At 43.0% G+C, this 20,532-nt stretch overlaps 1 protein-coding gene across 1 annotated transcript in view; it reads left to right on the top strand.

Moving 5' to 3' along the window:
* TENM2 (teneurin transmembrane protein 2) overlaps positions 1-20,532 on the top strand; it is a 2,776,334-nt gene that overhangs the window by 1,719,646 nt on the left and 1,036,156 nt on the right. The gene's annotated exons all lie outside the window — the stretch shown is intronic.

Raw genomic sequence — 20,532 nt, 5'->3', positions numbered from 1 at the left:
GACTTCAGAAGAGGAATTATGTGAGCATAGCAATTTGGTGAAGATAAATCATGCAAATGAATTCAGGGTAGATTGTAGTAGAGAGAGATGGCTTGGTGGGAGACCTGTGAGGAGCAGGTTGCAATAGTCCAAGCAGGAAGTGATGAGAGAATGGTAAGAGGGTTCTTATAGTGTGTTCAGAAAGGATGGGATGGATTTTGACAATGTTATAGAGAGTTTGGGATATGCGAGGAGGAGTCAAAAATTATTTTTAGATTATGGGCTGAGGGGATCGAGAGGATGACTGTGTTATCCACAGAAATAAATAAAGAAGGGAGGTGGACTTGTGGCGAAAGATAAGGAGCTTTATCTTGGCCATGTTGAGTTTTAGGTGGCAGCGGGACATCCAGGCAGATAAGCAGGCTGAGATCCGGGACTGGAATTCTGGAGAAATTTCTGGTGAAAATGGTAAATCTGGGAATCATCCAGCATAAAAATGGTACTGAAAGCCATGAGAGGAAATCAGAACACAAAGGGAGTATTCTTTACAGGAACATCGGTATATAAAAATTATAAATAAATAAATAAATAAAATAAATAAATAAATAAAATATGGGGAGAAGAGATGAGGGCCCAGGACAGTACTCTGAGGCACACCAGTTGATAGTAGAATGCCAGTAGAGGGGGAGCCACCAGAGGAAATGCTAAAACTGTAATGGGAGAGGTAAGAAGAGAACCAAGACAGGGTAGTCCTGAAATCCAAGGGATACCAGAGTATCAAGGAGTAGGTGGTGATCAACAGTGTGAAAAGCAGCAGATAGGTGTTACGACTGTTGCTGCCTGACGTCTCCACTCCGCCCTCCTTACCTCCCTGGCGACTCCTCCTGCAGTTCACGGACGTTTGTCTGCCGCGGCATCTGCCTGCCGGCCTCTTCGGCATCCCCAGACCAGCTTGGGCGCTGCCTCCCACCATGCTGTTCAGCTGCCTTAGGGCGTGCGTGCCGTGCGGCCCTGCTTCAAGTACCTTCATTGGCATGAACCTCAGGGGCGTCCCCTGTGATGACGTCATGCATCAGGATACAAAAAACCTACGCGATTGCTAGCTAATCGAGTTAGCAAAGGTTTCCTAACATGGGATTTGCTCTGCCTCCTTTGGACCTACTCTATTTGGGGTACCCTCTCCTTGGGGGCTTCTCTCTTTCTTTCTTATCTTTCAGGTCGCAGTCTGGAACCGGTACTCGCTCCTTGAGGGCCCATGTTCCTGGACTCGCTACTTGGACTCCACTTCTGCCAGGAAGATACCGCTGCCTATAACATCTGTGAGTTACCATCTCTATCTCTCAGAGCTATTCCCTGGAACCAGGTTACTTGCTCCTTGAGGGCCTGCCTTTACTCCAGCTCCTGTGCTCCACAGTGAGAGACTGCTGCGTGAGTACATTACCAACGAGGCTCTATTCCTGAACTCTGCATATCCTGCTACTACTCACAGTCTCAGTTCTCTCTATTATAGCAAGGCTATTCCAGAGCCTGAGGGACTATAAGCCCAATCGGGCTACTTTCCAACTCACTATTGCCACCTCTGGTGGTTCACCGATCCTGTATAATAAAAGAACGTGTGTGTGTGTGTGTGTGTGTCTCCTATGCTGAGCCTGACCTGTGGCCCCTCACTGGACTTCCCCCCGTGGGTGTGGTCATCTGCCACAGGTCCAGGGATCCACCCAAAACCCTTACAAATTAAAACAGATTGCTAACTCCATGCATACGGCACAGCTCAATGCCGTGCAAGCCATACTGGGCCTGGCCCTGTGCATTTCAGAGTAGCAAGACGCATTGGAGAAACTCACTTCAGCGTTTCATCAGCTGCATACACAGAAGACCCAAGGCACTGCTTCCAGCAATGAAGGTCAGTTACAGGAGGTAACTTTAAAGACTGCTGTACCGCTGGCGGCTCCAGTTTGTTTCTTGGGAGAGATTCAGAAGGCCAGGGGCTTTTTAAACCAGTGCTGCATGCATTTTGCTCTACAGCCTTCTCAGTTCCCTACAGCTTTTTCCAAGACTACTTACATCCTTTCTTATCTGGATGGAAGGGCCTTGTCTTGGGCGTCTACACTGTGGGAACACAAGGATCCTATATTGCAGGACATAGATGGATTTCTGGACTTATTTAAATCCGTTTTTTATGATCCTGCTCGAGTTACCATTGCTGGCTCTGCTTTGGTGGACCTGAAGCAAGGCCCACCAAAGCAGACCACTGGCTGATTTTGCGATAGAGTTTAAAACTCTTTCTACAGAACTCTGCTGGGACCCTAAATGCCTGAAGACCCTTCAGAGGCCTGGATACCCATTTAAAAGACGAGCTGGCCGCTCGCGAAACACCTGACTCGCTGGACTAGTGGCTTTGGCCACTCGGATCGATCACCGGCTTCGTGACAAGGTGAAGGAACTCTGGACTAATAGAATACCTGGGCTGAAACAGGCTAGAGCTAAACCTGCACCTTGGATGGTTCCAGTAATTCCTGCTGCCAGTGAAGATGAACCGATGCAACTTGGTCGCAGGCATTTGACTTCCAAAGAGAGAAGACTTCGGAAGAGGCGTGGTGTTTGCATGTACTGTGGTCAGTCCGGCCACGATGTCCCTACATGCCCTATTCATCCGGGAAACGGACAGACCTAAGTCCTGCAGCAGGACTGTTCTTAGGCCTCACTACACCCTCTCCTCCACTCTCTCTCCCAGTCTCCTTGACCTGCGGACCGTCTATGGTTCAAACTCTTGCCCTGGTGAATTCAGGGGCAGGAGGCAACTTCATTCTCCAACGTTTAGTGGAACACCTGAGGATTCCCCTCGTCAGTTTGAAAGTTCCGCTACTTCTATCCTCCATTCATGAAGAGCCCTTACCGGGCGACATGACTTGCCAAACCATACCAATGACTCTCCGCATCAGAGCTCTCCATATGGAATTGCTTCCCTTCTTTGTGTTGGAAAAGGCCATGCACCCTATTGTCCTGGGTTACCCTGGTTACAAGTACACCAACCCCAATTTGACTGGGCATCCTTGGAACTTTCCCGGTGGGGCCCAGTGTCATGGGAGGTACCTTAAGGAGATTGTTCCTGTAATCTGCATGCCTACAACTCCAGCAATGCCAGGACTGCTGCCCCAATATGCATCCTATGGGGATGTGTTCTCCAAAGAAGCTGCTGACATCCTTCCTCCGCATAGGTCCTATGACTGTGCCATAAGACTGAAACCCAATACTGAACCTCCTAAAGGACGTGTCTATCCTCTCTCAGCAATTGAGAACAAGGCAATGTCCGAATACATTGAAGAGAACCTTCAGAAGGGGTTTATCAGACCATCGAAGTCTCCAGCCAGCGCAGGCTTTTTCTTTGTGGGGAAGAAGGATGGTACCCCACGTCCATGTATCGATTACCAAGGTCTGAACGAGATCACAATTAAAGACCGCTGCCCCTTGCCTTTAATCTCGGAGTTGTTTGACCGGCTTCAAGGGGCCAAAATATTTTGAAAACTCGACCTGAAGGGGCCTACAACTTAGTTCGCATTCATAGTGGCGATGAATGGAAAATAGCCTTCAACACTCTAGACGGCCACTTTGAGTACTTAGTGATGCCCTTTGGCCTGTGCAATGCACCTGCCATATTTCAGATCATGATGAGCGACATCTTGCACGATCTGCTGTACAAGAGTGTTGTGGTCTACCTGGATGATATCCTGATCTTCTCCCAGGACCTGCCCACTCACATTGAAGATGTCAAACAAGCACTCCACTGACTCCGTGAACACCGGTTCTACGCCAAACTTTCTAAGTGCAAATTCCACAAAGATTCAGTGTCTTTCCTTGGCTATATTGTGTCTAAAGAAGGCTTCCAGATGGATCCTCACAAACTTGAGAGTATCAAAAATTGGTCCCAACCTACCCGCCTGAAGGCCCTGAAAAGATTCCTGAGGTTTACCAACTATTATACAAGCTTCATAAAGAACTACTCTTCTTTAACAGTACCCTTGACAGCTATGACCCGCAAGGGTGCCAAAGCTTGTGGAGGCCATTTCCGCTTGTGGAGGCCATTTCCGCATTTGAGAAAGGCCAACGCTTGTGGAGGCCAACGCTTGTGGAGGCCATTTCCGCATTTGAGAATCTGAAGACTGCCTTCTCCACAGAACCGTGCTTGTGGCATCCTGACCCCCAACAAGCCCTTTATCGTTGAAGTTGATGCTTCAGATGTCGGCATGGGGACCGTATTGAGCCAGACAGGAGACTCGAAAGCCTTACATCCCTGTTCCTTCTTCTCTCAATGATTCTCCCCGACCGAGAAGAACTATGGGATCGGTGATAAAGAGCTCTTGGCAATAAAGCTTGCTTTCGAGGAATGGCAGCCTTGGATCGAAGGCGCTCAACATCAAATAACCATATTCACAGACCACAAAAATCTAGAGTATCTCCACCACGCACAACATCTTAACCACAGACAAGCCAGATGGTCCTTATTTTTTAATCGTTTCGACTTTGTACTTAAATATTGCCCCGGAGACAGAATTACCAGAGCAGATGCCTTGTCACGCTCCTTTCTCTCGGAGGATGTGCCCGAAGAACCTCAGCACATAATTGATCCGAAGAAAGTCATCTTGGCGACTACCCATTCTGTGCCTGCTGGTAAGACCATCATACCAAAACACCTCAGGAAGAAGGTGCTCTTTTGGGCGCACAATTCCAAGCTGGCTGGCCATCCTGGTCAACGCAGTACCCTGCTCAAGATACAGAAATTGTATTGGTGGCATATAACCAAGAAGGATACCTATTCCTATGTGGCATCTTCTACAAATTGTGCCAAGAACAAACCTGCTTCTGGTCAACCGTGGGGTCTGCTACATCCTCTGCCAGTTCAGGAACAGCCCTGGTCACACATTGCTACTGATTTTGTAGTCGATTTACCCCCTTCCAGAGGAATAAATACCATCTTGGTAACAGTTGATCGCTTCAGCAAGATGGCCCACTTTGTAGCGCTTCCTGGCTTACCCTCAGCCTTGGAGCTTGCGAAGCTCTTCGTATCGCACATATTTTGCCTTCACGGCCTACCTAGTCACATTGTCTCTGACCGAGGATCACAATTCATGGCATGATTCTGGAGGACCTTGTGCAAATTATTTGACATCTCTTTAGACTACACTTCAGCCTACCATCCGCAATCAAATGGCCAAACAGAACAGATGAATAGAACCTTGAAAAAGTTCATTCGTGCCCACGTCAGTTCCCATCAGAATAACTGGACTGAACTGCTACCATGGGCTGAACTCACCATCAACTCTCATCCAGCAACATCGACTGGATCAACACCTTTTGAAGTGGTATATGGACATTCTCCAACACCGCCACTTCCACTGAAGCTCTCAGTGACGTCTCCAGCAGCTCAAGCTACTGCTGATGAAATCCATAACTTGTGGGTTCCTACAAAGGACATGCTGAATAAAGCGAGTGACTGTGCTAAGAAGTACTATGACGCTCGCCATTCTCAAGCGCCAATCTTCAAGCCTGGAGATAACCAGACTTTATCTACCAAACACCTCAGACTGAAGCTACCCTCCACTCGGTTCGCTCCTCACTACATTGGACCATTTCCAATCCTCTGACATCTTGGCAACATCACCTATAGTCTGAAGCTACCACATGGACTCTACATCCATAACGCATTCCACGTTTCACTCTTAAAACTGCTCATTCTCAGCGAATTTACTTCCAAGACTCAGGAACCACCTGTTATCAACGCACTAGAATACAAGGTTGAAGAGATACTTGATGTCCGAAGATGAGGCAAAGCACTTGAATACCTTCTGTCATGGGAAGGTTTCGGCCCCGAAGAAAACTCTTGGGAGCCTCAGCCTAACATCCTTGATAAAGAGATGCTCCGTCAATTTCACCTTTCACATCCTTCTAAACCGAAGATTGGTACCCGAAGAGGAGACCGCCCTTTGAAGGGGGGGTACTGTTATGACTGTCGCTGTCCGACATCTCCACTCCGCCCTCCTTACCTCTCTGGCGACTCCTCCTGCGGTTGACGGACGTCTGGCTGCCGCGGCATCTGCCTGCCGTCCTCTCCGGCATCCCCGGACCGGCTTGGGCGCTGCCTCCCGCCATGCTGTTCAGCTGCTTTAGGGCACGCACACCATGCGGCCCTGCTTCAAGTACCTTCAGTGATGCAAACCTCAGGGATGTCCCCTTGTGATGATGTCATTCATCCAGCATACAAAAGGCCTACACGATTGTTAGCTAATCGAGTTAGCAAAGGTTTCCGAACGGAAGGGATTTGCTCTCTGTGCCTTACTACTCTGCCTCCTTTGGACCTACTGTATTTGGGGTACCTGCTCCTTGGGGGCCTCTCTCTCTTTTTTTTATCTTTCAGGTCGCTGTCTGGAACCGGTACTCGCTCCTCGAGGGCCCATGTTCCTGGACTCGCTACTTGGACTCCACTTCTGCCAGAAAGATACCACTGCCAATAACATCTGTGAGTTACCATCTCTATCTCTCAGAGCTGCTCCCTGGAACCAGATACTTGCTCCTCGAGGGCCTGCCTTTACTCCAGCTCCTGTGCTCCACACTGAGACCGCTGCGTGAGTACATTACCAATGAGGCTTTATTCCTGAACTCTGCATATCCTGCTACTACTCACAATATCAGTTCTCTCTATTACAGCACAGCCATTGTGGGATTGCTGTTCCAGAGCCTGAGGGACTACAAGCCCAACCGGGCTACTTTCCAGCTCACTACTGCCACCTCTGGTGGTTCACCAATCCTGTAAAATAAAAGAATTAGTGTGTGTGTGTCTCCTATGCTGAGCCTGATCTGTGGCCCCTCACGGGACTTCCCCCTATGGGCATGGTCATCTGCCACAGGTCCAGGGATCCACCCAAAACCCTTACAAATAATAACAATAGGTTAAGAAGGATAAGGAGAGAGTAAAGACCTTTGGCTTTAGCCATAAACAGGTCATTGGAAACTTTGGCAAGGCCAAAGAGGGTGAAAACCATATTGGAGTGTATCCAGAATGGCTCAATATGTAAGAAAGTGATTTTCACTCTAGGGACCAGTAATACCATTTTGTATATAGGTAAAAATGTATATTATGTCTGACTCTGTCTTTGTGCCATTTGCTTATTTTACAGCCTGTTTCAGATATTGCAGTGCAAAATTAGCTTAGAAAATCTAAGCTGTTTTTTTTTTCCCATCATACATCATCCATATACCAAGAGAGGAAAGCAAGTTTCAGATTCCAGAATTGTTTACTGCTGGCATTTTTGGTGATGTGTGAGGAAGAGAGAGAGTTTCTAAATGTCCTGCAGAGAGGTTGGTTATGCAGGGCATGTATTCCATACATAACCGATGCATAGAAACTTGCCCATGTGCTATACCACAAAACCAGCATACTAAGAACTATCAGCTAGGATGGGAATATGTGTGGTGAACACTTTCAAGATGGCCAAATCAAATGCGCTACTAGCTTGGGTTCCTGATAGTTCCCTGTTCTGTTAACAGTTTACTACTTTTCTTTTTCAGTAAAATTTCCTTGTTTCATAGGGAAGCAGAAAGGCAGAGTGAGGAATTACCTCTCTGCATCCCCTCTGCCTTCAACGTGGACATGGTTGGATTCTATTGTTATTCAGATGCCAATGGGCCCTGTGGCTTGGAGTATATTCTCAGAAGGTCTGGAATCCCTTGTGGTTTCTAGAATATGTCTCTGGACAAATAATCTCGTAGCCTGGATTATATTCATATATTTTATATTGTTGGGAATTAGTAAATAATATTGGTTTGTAAAGAAATGGTGCCATATTTCATATGTGCTTGTGCTAAGGTATATTCACATATTTATAGTTATTTTAGAGATATTTAAATGCTGCATACACTGGAGACCCAGAGTATGCATATCTATCTCATGCATATTCATTGTGGCAATCTTGAAAATCTAACTGGCTAGGAGTGCCTGCAGGAGAGGGTTGGGAAACACTGGCCTCTGTGAAATCTTTCACAGGAAAAAGCATTATTATCTCTCAGTATTTACTGGGCAAATCAGGACACAGGGGGATAACATTTTCCAAGGTTCATGCAAGATGAAATTAAATCTTGCACCCCTATCATTACTTCTGACTTGTTATTTAACTACTGTACCAGGCCCTTCCCCATAGAGCCATAGTAGACTGAAAGAAAATGTGTGCTTATATTTGAGAGGTTCTGGTGAGATTACAAGCCATGAATCACTGAAATAATTTAAAATGTCCAAAGAAGGATGAAAAGGAATCTATTCAAACTCAAGGCACAATAGAATAAACAAGAGCGATCGATAAACCTTTTGAGCACCATGGTCTGAACAGCTCCTATAACCGACAGATGCCCACATGAAAAATAATAGTGCTTTTCATTCAAATTTTAACATTTCTAGAAATAATGTCTGTAAATAATAAATCCATAAAATAAAGAAATACTTTGAAAAGGTCATCATAATAAGCTAATTTGCTACTTAGATTGTCAACACACTGCAATAGTCAGGGTTATGTTTTGACTCAAAACGTCTTTTAAATATAAATCAAATAACTAATTCAAACCAGTACATTGAGCCCTGGTATGGCTGAATTATGATGAATGTATTAAGGGGAAAGATTAATTTGTTAATGGAGTCTCCATTTGTATTCACATATGACCATTCACCTACACCTACAGCATCTTCCATGAATAGTTTTTGTTTTGATCACACCTCTGACATCTCCTATGACAAGTTCTACAAACTGCATAAAATGTGAGTGGATTTAAATAGTCATTTTGAAATGACATCTATCATGCAGCACACAACAGATTCTATAATATATAAAACACGTTGACCAATTCAAATTTATGTGCATTGTTTCAGAATGAGCATTTAAATCCACTCCTATTTTATTCACTATGTAAAATGTTTTCATGGGAGACATAAGAAGTGCAATCAAAACTGGAACATGGTTTGCATGAACGTACTATGACACAAGGACACAAATGGAGTGCTTGTTAGCTATTTAACTTGTCCCCTTGAAAGAGACATTGATTCTTTGAAACATGGCCATGTTATTTGTTATGCTTATTGGCTTGAAAAGATTCTCTTTGATTAATTTGTTTGAATTATGTCATGTTTTGAGCAAGATCCTGCTCTGTGAATGGGTCTTCTGTTTTATATGGTTCTTCCAGGCCTAAATGTTGGAGAGATGCATTCTCGTATGGAGTTTCTGGTTACACACACTCTCTAGTTTTCTAAAATAATCATTTTTTGAGACTTCAATAGTCTAGCTTCTGGCAATGTGAAGGCACTAATTTTTATCTTAGCAACTATAAATTTTGTTCACTTACAGGCCGATACAGTACAGTGCGCTCCGGCAGAGCGCACTGTTAACCCGTGATTGGACGCGCGTTTTGGACTTGCTAACTTTACCCCTTATTCAGTAAGGGGTAATAGCACATCCAAATGCGCTTCCAACCCCCCCCCCCCCCGAACCTAATAGCGCCTGCAACATGCAAATGCATGTTGATGGCCCTATTAGGTATTCCCGCGCAATACAGAAAGTAAAATGTGCAGCCAAGCCGCACATTTTACTTTCAGAAATTAGCGCCTACCCAAAGGTAGGCGCTAATTTCTCCAGGCACCAGGAAAGTGCACAAAAAAGCAGTAAAAACTGTTTTTCTGTGCACCCTCCGACTTAATATCATGGTGATATTGTCGGAGGTCCTGAAAGTAAAAAAAAAAATAGAAAAAAAAATTTTGAAATAGGCCCACGGGTCGAAAACCGGATGCTCAATTTTGCCGGCGTCCGGTTTCCAAACCCGTGGCTGTCAGCGGGCTTGAGAACTGACGCTGGAAAAATTGAGCGTCGGCTGTCAAACCCGCTGACAGCCGCTAGGGACACGCTAGTGTCCCTAGCGCCTCTTTTTACCACCGGCCCTAATTTTAATAAATTAAAATACTGTATCGCGCGCACAGGAGAGTGGACTGTGCGCGCGCCCGCTCTCACGTGATTTTACTGTATCGGCCCATATATTCAGGAAGAGACTCACAAAACAGGACATATTTTAGATCTTATACTTTGTCATGACACATGAGCAAGAATGGCAAAGCATCTTACTATTAATGAGTTCATAGGGTCAGATTATTTTTTTTATTTTGTTTGATCTTCTGAGATATAATAAGTTACAACAGAATAGTTTTATTATTAATAGAAAGAAATACCCTGTAGTAAATGTGGCATTGCTTACCTCAACTTGGATGGCTGAGAATGTAAATGTGTATTGGGATAGTCTGTCGGCTAATGAAGATTATAACAGGCTAGCACTGGAACAAAAAGTAAGGACTCATGTAAGAGTTGATAGTAATTTGTGGTTTTCTCAAGAGCTGAAAGAAAAGGGGAAGGCCGTTAGGCTGAATGACAATGGGAAAAGTGTGGTAACACTGCTTCGTAGTTATATCAGGGCATGCCCTGCAAATATAGAAGAGACAATCTGAACATTATGGTAGACCTTTGCAAAAATCAATTATTTGTTACAGTATTTGCTCAGGTTAGAAAATTATACTCTAAACCCATCCACATTGAATCAGAGTTTTCCATCATGTGATGCATTGGCTGATTATTTTGAGACTAAGGCAGTGAATATAGAAACACAGCTTTGCACTGTTTCATGTGTTGATAGTGCTTTGTCTCAAACTGTATCCCAAGACAGACAGTTCCTTATGGGAACTTATTACTGTTATAGCAGAGTTTAAAGTAACATCTTCCCTATTAGTTCCTTGTTCTTTTGCTCTTGTTAAAGCTAAGAAGGAGGCGTCATTTACCATTATACAGTGGGCCCTTGAGTTACGACCAGCTCGAGTTACGACCAACTCGACCAACTTTCCTGGTCTTGAGTTCTCACCAAATTTCGAGTTACGAACAAAATTCTGGTTTTGACTTACGAACAGATTTTGAGTTACAACCAAAATATATCCTGGGAGAGAGAAAGCCATAATGCCACTTTGACATGCAGAGTGTGGGGTACAAACAGAACAGTGCACTCTTGTGAAGAATTGATTATCTTCAGAGTGAGGAAACTCACCCAAAGATGAGATTTGTGCAATGTTCTCTTGATGTTACCCAGGTAGATAATCAATATGCAGATATCATAAAGGAACTGGTGGAGGAGGTGAAATTGTTGTTTCTGGTAAGCTAAGCACATTTTATAACCTTTTGGTGAGTACACTAGGAAATTATTGGTGTTTCTGGTTATTACAGACATTATACAACCATTTTTTATTATAGAAATGGTTAGGTAAGGGGTGCTTTTGGGAGGTTTGGAACGCATTATGGGTATTTCCATTATTTCCTATGGAAAAAATAGTCTTGACTTACAACCAACTTGAGTTACAACCAGCCCTCTGGAACCAATTGAGTTCGTAAGTCAAGGGACCACTGTACAAACTTTGGTTAATAAATCATTACTGGAAGGCTATGTTCTTGAGCAATTAAAGAGAGCTACACATAGGCCAATTCCAAAGGACCTAGCCAGTTGCTTAAACTAATTACAGACCAATTTCAAATCTGTCCACACTTGCTAAAATCTTGGAAAAAGTGGTCTTGAAACTACTACTTCTACTTGATTAGGAAATTTTGGATGCCAACCAATTTGGCTTCAGGAAAGTTCATAACACACAGCTATTGCTGCTTTCATTATTAGACACCTTATTTTGCAGTCTTGGTCAGGGTAGGGCAGGGGTCTTGATCCACTTTGATGTGTCATCTGCATCTGACACTGTGTGTCATGATAAGCTTATTTCCTGGTTACAAAGAGTTGATGTGATGGGCATTTGCTATGTGTTATTATGTTCAAATATTTATATACATACCTTTGTTTAATATATAACCTGTTAAATGTATAATCTGTTAATCTGTTAAATGTATAACGCTCCGGCGTAAGTTCCTGTTCATTGTACACCGACATGATATCTTTGATGAGCGGCGGTATATAAAAAATTATAAATAAATAAAATAAATAAATGATGGTTTGTATCTTTTTTACAGGGCAGAGGACAGTGTGTTCAAGGAGGGAGAGCAGTGTTCTTCATGGCGAGAAGTGACCTCTGTAGTACCCTGGGTTCTGTCCTTTTTAATCTTTGTTTCTCCTGGGAAAAGTTTCACAAAGCTTAGGGATGCAACATTTTGGGCTAGATTTTAAAAGCCCTGTGTGCCGGCGCGCGCAAAGCCCCGGGATGCACATAAGTCCCGGGGCTTTTTAAAAGGGGTGGGAGGGGGCGTGTTCGGGGGCATGTCCGAGGTCAGGGGGCGGTCCGGGGCGGGTTCGGGGGCAGGCCGGGAGGGCGGTCCTGAGTCCCCCGGCACTACAGCCTGTGTTGGGGGATGCTGACGTGGCACGCGCAAGTTACGCCTGCTTCAAGCAGGCGTAACTTGCACAACAAAGGTAGGGGGGGATGTAGGTAGGGTTGGGGGGACATGGAGGGAATGGAGGCAGGCTGCGTGGCTCGGCGCGCGCAGACTGCCGATTTTGCATAGCCTTGCACGCGCCGACCCCGGATTTTATGATACGCGTGGCTCCGCGTGTATCTTATAAAATCCGGCGTACTTTTGTTCGCGCGAACAAAAGTACGCGCGCGCGTACTTATTTAAGATCTACCTCAGCTTGTATACTGATGATTTCCAGCTCTTTATTCCATGTACTAATAACAGTGAGTTTCCTCTATTTGTTTGAGAATTGTATGGCTGCAGTCAAGACCTGGCTTGGGAAAGAATGGTTTCTCTCTTAATATATAGAAAGCAAAGCTGCTGTGGTTGGGAATGCACCCTCGGGATGAACAAACCACCTTGGTTAGATTTGCAGGAAATGCTCTAATGTTATTGAAAGAGGCTTGTAGTTTGGGTGTCATTTTGGGCTCTCAGTTGACTTTCAAGCCACATATTCAACATTTTGCAAAAATTACATTTTGCAAATTAAAGATGCTCAAGCCAATAAAATGATACCAGTACAAATACAGCATTTAGATGTGTGCTACAAGCACTTGTGTTGAGGCATCTTGATTATTTTAGTGGTTTTTGTGTGGGTTTGTCTGAGAAGCTAATACATGTGCCTCAATTGGTACAGCAGCCAGTTTAACGTGTTTTAACAAAAAGAAAATATCGTCACTTTATGTGCGCTGCATTGGCTTCCAGTGATATGGAGATCTAGATTTAAATTATTGGTAATTATACATAAATTACTATATTCTAATTATCCATGTACAGTTAGAAATAAAATACAATGATATGAGCCAGCTAAGATCTTCCTCCACCCATTTGTTGCGTGTACCAACTTTGTGGAATTATGAGCAGGCAAAAATGCATTGCCAAATGAACTCGGAGGAGGTGCAGGATTCGAAGGCTTTTAGAAAGTGTATTTATATAAAGAGGCCTTTGGGTAATTGCTCTTATTATGTGTAATTTACTGTGTATTTTAATTCTGTGATTCATTTGTTGTTTTAATGTCATTTGTGATAGTTTTATGGTTGTTAAATTGTAATGTGCACTGAACACATTGTTTTAGAAGTTCGCGGATCATAAGATTTTAAATAAATACATAAGGAATGGGCAAAAGATTACATTGTTTGTCTCTCACTACAATTGAAAGTGGCAGGTTTCAGGCCTGGTAGAGCCTTTGCTATAAAGGTGATTTAAGGCCTTCCTGATGGTCCATTCTTCCTCTTCTCCTGCTCATTTATTCTGATGTTCATGCTTATTTGGAAATCCCCTGCTTATTCTTGGGATAAGCAGCATGCAATCTCTCTTCCCCTTGGGATCCTGCCCAGGTACTTGTGACCTGGCTTGGCCACTGTTGGACACAGGATGCTGGGCTTGATGGACCTTTGCTATGATCCAGTATGGGGCATGTTCTTATGTTCTTCAGCTTTGATATCTGCAATCCTGTCTTTTTTACAAGGGGGTTTGCAGAAGAGTTTGCCCTGGATTATCTTAAGGTGAAATTAGTGGCGATCTATTACAGAGGTGAGATGCAGAAATCTTCATTAGCGTCTCATCCAGATGTACTCCAGTTTTTTTGAAACTGGTGAGGCATTTGAACTCTCTGATTAGGGGATTGGTCCCATTGTGGAACCTTTATTTGGTGTTGAAGGTTTTATGCAGACCTCCTTTTGAGCCTATAAAAAGAGCATGTTTGAAAGATCTTATGCTGAAGACAGTGTTTTTAGTGGCTATCTGTTCAGTGAATTGGATTTCTGAACTTCAGACCATGTCATTCATAGACCCTTTCCTCCAGTTTGCAAAGGACAGCCTTGCATATTCAGACAGTTCCCTCCTTTTTTTTAAACCTAAGATGATATTTTCCTTTCATGTAGATCAGTCAGTGGAGCTGATGGCTTTTAGGAGGTTGGGTTCAGATAATTCTAAGCAGGATCGGGAGCTTCATGCCCTGGATGTGCGGAGGATTGTCCTGAGATATTTGAAGGCCATGAATAATTTTAGGAGATCCGATTGCCTTTTGTTTTATTCAGTAGTTGTGGCAAGAGGGAAAATGCTTCTAAGGCCTCTATTGCTAGATGAATTAAGGAGATGACTGTGTTAGCAAACATTTTCAAAGGTCTTGAGGTCTCACAGGGTTTGAAGACTCATTCTTCTAGAGCTCAGGTGGCTTCATGGGCAGCATAACAATTGGTGTCACTGCAGGATATTTATAAAATGGTCACTTGGTCTTCACTTCGCATCTTTTCCAAGCATTGCAGATTGGACATTCATGTTCTAGAGGCTGCAGTTTTTGGAGAAGACATCTTATGAGCAAGTCTTACAGGTTCCCTCACAGTTTAGGGTGGCTTCAGTACATTCTATCCACCTGGACTGTTTTGGTGGATGATAAGGAAGGAAAAATTGATTCTTACCTGCTAATTTTCTTTCCTTGAATCCTACCAGTCCAGTCCAGATTCGCACCCAACTTTTTTTTCTGAAGACTGCTTTGACTGTGTATATATATATGTTTGCCTTTGTATGAGTCTGCAACTCCTCAGTGAAGGGGTGTTAGGCCTAATTTTGGGTTTACCAATGTTTTGTTCTTTCCCCTTTTTTGTTCTAGGGGAGTTGGGTTAGCTTTGTTACAGTTTTACTGAGAGACTGCAGGTGGCACAATGTTTTAAATACCAACAGTACAGTGAAGCTTTTCTTCTCTTTCTCCATCTGCTGGTAGGGGAGAAAAAGCTATCTGCCTAGACAGATCTGGTAGGACTCAAGGAAAGAAAATTAGCAGGTAAAGCCCAATTTTTCCATAGTAGTCAGCCTACTAGCCTTGATAGTTCAGCTGTCAAGAGTGTTACACATTCTTGTGGGAAATCTCTTTCTTGAATCTGTAACATAGCATGAGCAGTGTTTAAATTGCCAGAGGACAGAGAAGGCTGGAGTCTGCCTATTCTTCTACAGTTTTTATTATTTATAGGCAAATTAAACAACCAAAAGCCTGCTTACCTCAGCAGTGCTGGAAACAGAAATGTAGCAGTTTTCAGATAAGTAGTTTTTAGCATAGCTCTTTCTTTTTTCTACTTTCATCTGGGCCTGCTCTCCTTTCTGGGGCCTGCTTTCTTATCCCTCTCCCCAGGGGAAACACCCTGGCACCAGGATTCCCTTGCGGGTTGTCCTAAGGTGGACCAGGCTAAATGACAGGTCTTGGAATTTTAAGGAGGGTCTAACATATACTCCTTTACATACCCGACAGAAAAAAGGTTGAGAAGCAGTGCTCTAAAGCCCACTCAGACTCTCCTCTCATGGGCCCTGCCTGGATTTTCCCTGACCAATGTTTTTTTACTTATTCACAGAAAGAGGGGGAGAAAAGCAAACATAAGTGAGCATGTCTGAATGTATGAGGCAGTGAGGGTGTGTACGTCAGCATGTGTGAGCTGTAGAGTGCAAGTGTGTCAGTGAGCATGTGAGCAAGTGAGAGAATGACAGCATGTGTGCGTGTGCATAAGTCTGAGCATGTGTATGAGTGTGACTGGACGGATGAGTCAGAGTTTGTGTGCTACTGAACATGTGTGAGTGTGACAGGGCGAGTGTGTCAGCAAGCATGTGTGTGAGGGAGAGTTAATGAGTCAGCATGTGTGTGAAAGCATGCATAAGGCCATGAGTGAGAGCATGTGTGTCAGTAAGCATCTGTGTCAGAGCAAGCAAGCACATCAGTGGGAGAGGGAGACTGTGTGTATGCATGAGTGAGCATATGAGGGTGATGTGTGCTAGAGAACAACTAATTCATGACCATCTCAAGGTGACTGGAATTAAAAGTTCTCAGGTATGGAGAACCGGGGATTGTTTTCTATCCTTATTAGTTTTAATTATTGAATATTATCTGATGTCTGCTGTTTTTGAAATATTTTATTGGTGTTTGGGAAGTTTTACAAAATCTGTAATTATATTACTGGAGATTCTATTCATCAGCAGTTTTGAAATATATATTTTTAGTATGATTTTCCTATTGTGATTGATGTTTTATAGTTCTTGATTTTATTGTTTGATGTTTTATGAGGAATGATGGTATTTTCTGTTTTTCCATTGCTGCATTACATACAGTCTAACTTGTTGTGATTTCCAGTTCAGTTAGTCTGTGCATTTCTGTGTATATTTTATGGTCCTTTTATTCTGTATTTGGTGACTCACCAAATTGTGTGTGTAATTGGGTACCCATGGGCCAGTATGGAGAAAAATCCCCCAGACCACTATTTTCCCACAATCCGCCCCTGCATACACATATTCCTTTTCTCTGTCTCTCTCTCATACACCCCCTCATACAAACATTCTGTATCTTGCACACACACACACACCCTTCACACAGGTTCCTTCTCTCTCTGGCATATACAGATCCTTACACAGGCTCCCTTTCTCACACACACACACACACATGCACTCTCACTCCCTCACACAGGATTCCTATATCTCACCCCCCCCCCCCCCACACACACACACACACCCATACACAGAAGTGCCCTCACATACACACACCCTTCCAATCTCTCTCTGGATCACAGGTTCTCTAGTCGCTCCTTCTTCCTTCTGCAGGGGTATGGGCTCTGCCCTCAGTTCTCCCCAGTCTATCTCTTCATCCATTCTCAGGCCCCTCTCCCTCTCTTCTGCCACAGACAGGATGGGCTCCATCCATGCCCCTGCTGGCACAAGTCTTTGACCATAAGCAGGATGGACTCTGCTCATGGCCTGCTGAGTCTCTTTTCCTCTCAGACATGAATGGGATGGGCCAAGTACCTGCTCCTCTCAGCTGCGAGCGGGTCGGGCTTTACTCCCAGCTCCACACGACTGCTCTTTGCTGCCCCCTAATGGTTGGCATCCTAGGCGACTGCCTAGTTCACCTAATGGACGACGTGCCAGCCCTGGGTCCAAGAACTGCTGTAGAAGAAACTGATTAGCTACTTAGAGGCTTGTTTTCACCTCTGGTTGTAGCAAGCATCCTTTTGATGAAAAAGGCTCCATGGACTTTCCATGGGCTGGAAGGTGCCACGCTGGAATAGTTCTGGTATGTTTCCATAGTGTGAACTGTCCTTTCCAGGATGGTGGTTTTGACTTCCAAATAGCTGACTCTTCAATCTGGGTTGCAGCCTGGAAAGCTGCTTGGCTTTTGCCAGTAAGCAGATTCGCCAAGTAGGTGGTCCAGATGGCTTCTGGTCAGCCAGCCATATGGGCTGTTCTTTCAAAATTCCTTTAAGAAACATCCAGGCCATCTTCTTTCTTCATTTTGAACAAAACTGGAGACAATGCGGTTATCTGTGTTGTGGTAGTTTGCATTGATTGGGCAAGCTGGGTAACCTGTTCAAGTAGGATGTGCTGCTGGGTCTCTGTAATCTTTTGTAGTTATGCTTGCAAGCCCTCTATAATTTGTTTTGAAACAAGCAGGTGCTTATTTAGCTTATTCTGCCCAAAATAATAAAATGCAAGATATTTTTTGTCTCAAAGAAATAAGCAATAGATTTCTGGAATTAATAAATGCCCTTTGTCGTGTCTCCCCATTTCCTAATGGCTTTTTCTTCTTTCTTCTCAGAATTTAACCCATTTAATTTTTGAACTTTTTTGGATCATCAGACTCATTATCTCATATGGGGTTTTCTTCCCATTCCCTAAGACACCAATCTAATTTATATTAGAGCAGTATTCTCTGGTCATTAATAGCATGATTATTAATGTGCAGAGTTTTAAAGCTATTTGACTATTTCTCTTGGGGAAAGAGTGGCTTGTTCTCTAGTTTAAGTTCTCTATTGGATTGCATTTTTTCATAACCAGCATTACTTTACAATTAACAATACCCACAGCCTTTGGCAAACATGTTCATCAGTTAATAAGCATAGCTTCCTTTAATGCTGGGCAAAAAACGTTAGCACCGAATTCTTAAACTCTCAGACTCTTCAATTGCAAACATTTCATTGCAGTTGAATGCCATTTTGTTGCCTGCTAGTGCAATAATCATGGAAGCACCGTGGGTTTTGCTAATAACTGCTGTTTGCATTTCAAGATTCACTGTGCACTGCTTCCGCACGTCCAGGTTGTATTTAAGAATCTCTTCATCTTTTTTCTTATGTCTTTTAATGCAAAGAGCACCGCATACATGTAGGTCTCGTTGCATCATTCTTCTTTTAAATTATCAGCATATGTAGCAGGCACGCTTTCTGTCTTCATCTGTAGTGTGACTCTCCACAATGATGACATGTTTTTACTAACATTGCGGACACACTTATTATATTATTTTATACTCTTATACACCGAAGCTGAAACCTTGCAATACGATTAACTAATGAGGCCATACCCAAGGATGGTATCATACTTGTCTTGTTTTAATGGTCTCACAAATGTATTAGTAAATCACAGAAAATGTGAAGCATTGTAACAGTATTATGGTAATACAGGTCAGGCTATACCTGCCTATTACAGCACTTCTCTGGTGCTCAATCCGCGTGGTCTGTGGCCTCAGGCATCAGAGTGCACCTAAAGCATATTGTGATTGTCAGGTAAATCACCCCTTGTCCCCACTTAATGCAATATTACTGTTATTAGCTAATATATTTATAACCTCATTTTAACACATATATTGGCTACCAAAATAGAGCTGTGTAGAAAAAGAATTTCTATCACTTCCCCTCTGCTCGGAATCTGCTGGGTATCTTTTATTTTACTTTTAGCCTGGACTAAATAGATTATAATGCAATAGCAAATTAAATAGCTCTGACAGTAAGCTGCTTCAGCACAATGCGCTACACACAAATAGCTCTGGTAGTTTGTGAACTTATTAAAAGTAAAATCAATATTTTTTGACACTAACTTGCTCATGCAAGTTCATCTAGTAGTAGGTAGCTCTTCACTCTATGACCAGCCTGGTTTAAGTCAATAAAGTGTCATTTTCTATTTAAATTGTAAGCTTTCTTTTCTCCACAGAAAGTAATTTTCTAGGCATATAAACACTATTGTAGTCAGGATATTTGCTTCATATATAGCCATTGACTGGAGGGGGTGGGGGGTGAGTTTTCACTCTATAAATAACCAATTTTAGAAATTTTACAAAACTATTTTAGAACACTGAATTAAAATGTGACACACATTCCTGAGATTTTATGCAGGAGAAGCTGTAATGTTTTCTACTCAGTTCAAATAAATATTTTAATTTGTTTTTAACATATGTGCATACATTAATAACATAAATATGGGCTTTGATTTGTTCCTTGGTATTTTCTCAGTTTTTCTGGTCTCTTTTAACCAGAGCTACCAGCCAGTTCAGATCATATCAGCCAACAACTAGCACAGATACTGTAGTGTATATTGAGTCCGACCTGGATTTTTAACCTTATCTGATCCAGGTAAATCTAGATATTTTGAAAAATAAAAATCATTCTTGTTCAAACCAGATCAAAGCAAACTGTTGACTGGAGTGCATTTGGGACAAGTAAAGGTTCAAATTGGGACTGAAACCAGGTCAGACTGCCAACTTCACTGAAAACGTGTTAAATTACATATTGAGGCATGCATGCCATGTCAATCTAAACTTTTTTCTATGTACTGACTTGATTTTTGTTTTACATGTTGTTGTGTCTGTGATTTCTGCCCATTTAAGTATATGTTTGAGTTGCTGCTATACTGAAATGACACAGATTACTACTACCAGCCCCCACGGGCCCAGTCTCATAGTCCATCTGTGTGTTCAGTGCCTGAGCATAGGGACTCTGAGCAGTGGTGGACATGTGCCAGGATGGAAGGCGCTATAACAAGTAGGGGTTTGTGGGCAAATGATTGAATCTGAACTATGTAGTTTAATTATACATTATCAACTTATTGATGTTTTATTATGTTTTATAATATATATTATGTGGAGATATACTTTGATTTAAGAGGGGGACTGGGGATAATTTAAATCCTAAATTATTATTTTATGAAGGGTTGGGTTGTTTTTTTTGGGGGGGGGTTTGCGTTTGTAACTTGCTTATAACTATTCGGAAAATAAGCACAGAATACATGTTTTAAATAA

This window comes from Rhinatrema bivittatum, chromosome 18, assembly GCF_901001135.1.
Source record: "Rhinatrema bivittatum chromosome 18, aRhiBiv1.1, whole genome shotgun sequence".
Lineage (NCBI taxonomy): Eukaryota > Metazoa > Chordata > Amphibia > Gymnophiona > Rhinatrematidae > Rhinatrema > Rhinatrema bivittatum.
This window is presented reverse-complemented; position numbering and strand designations above follow the sequence as displayed.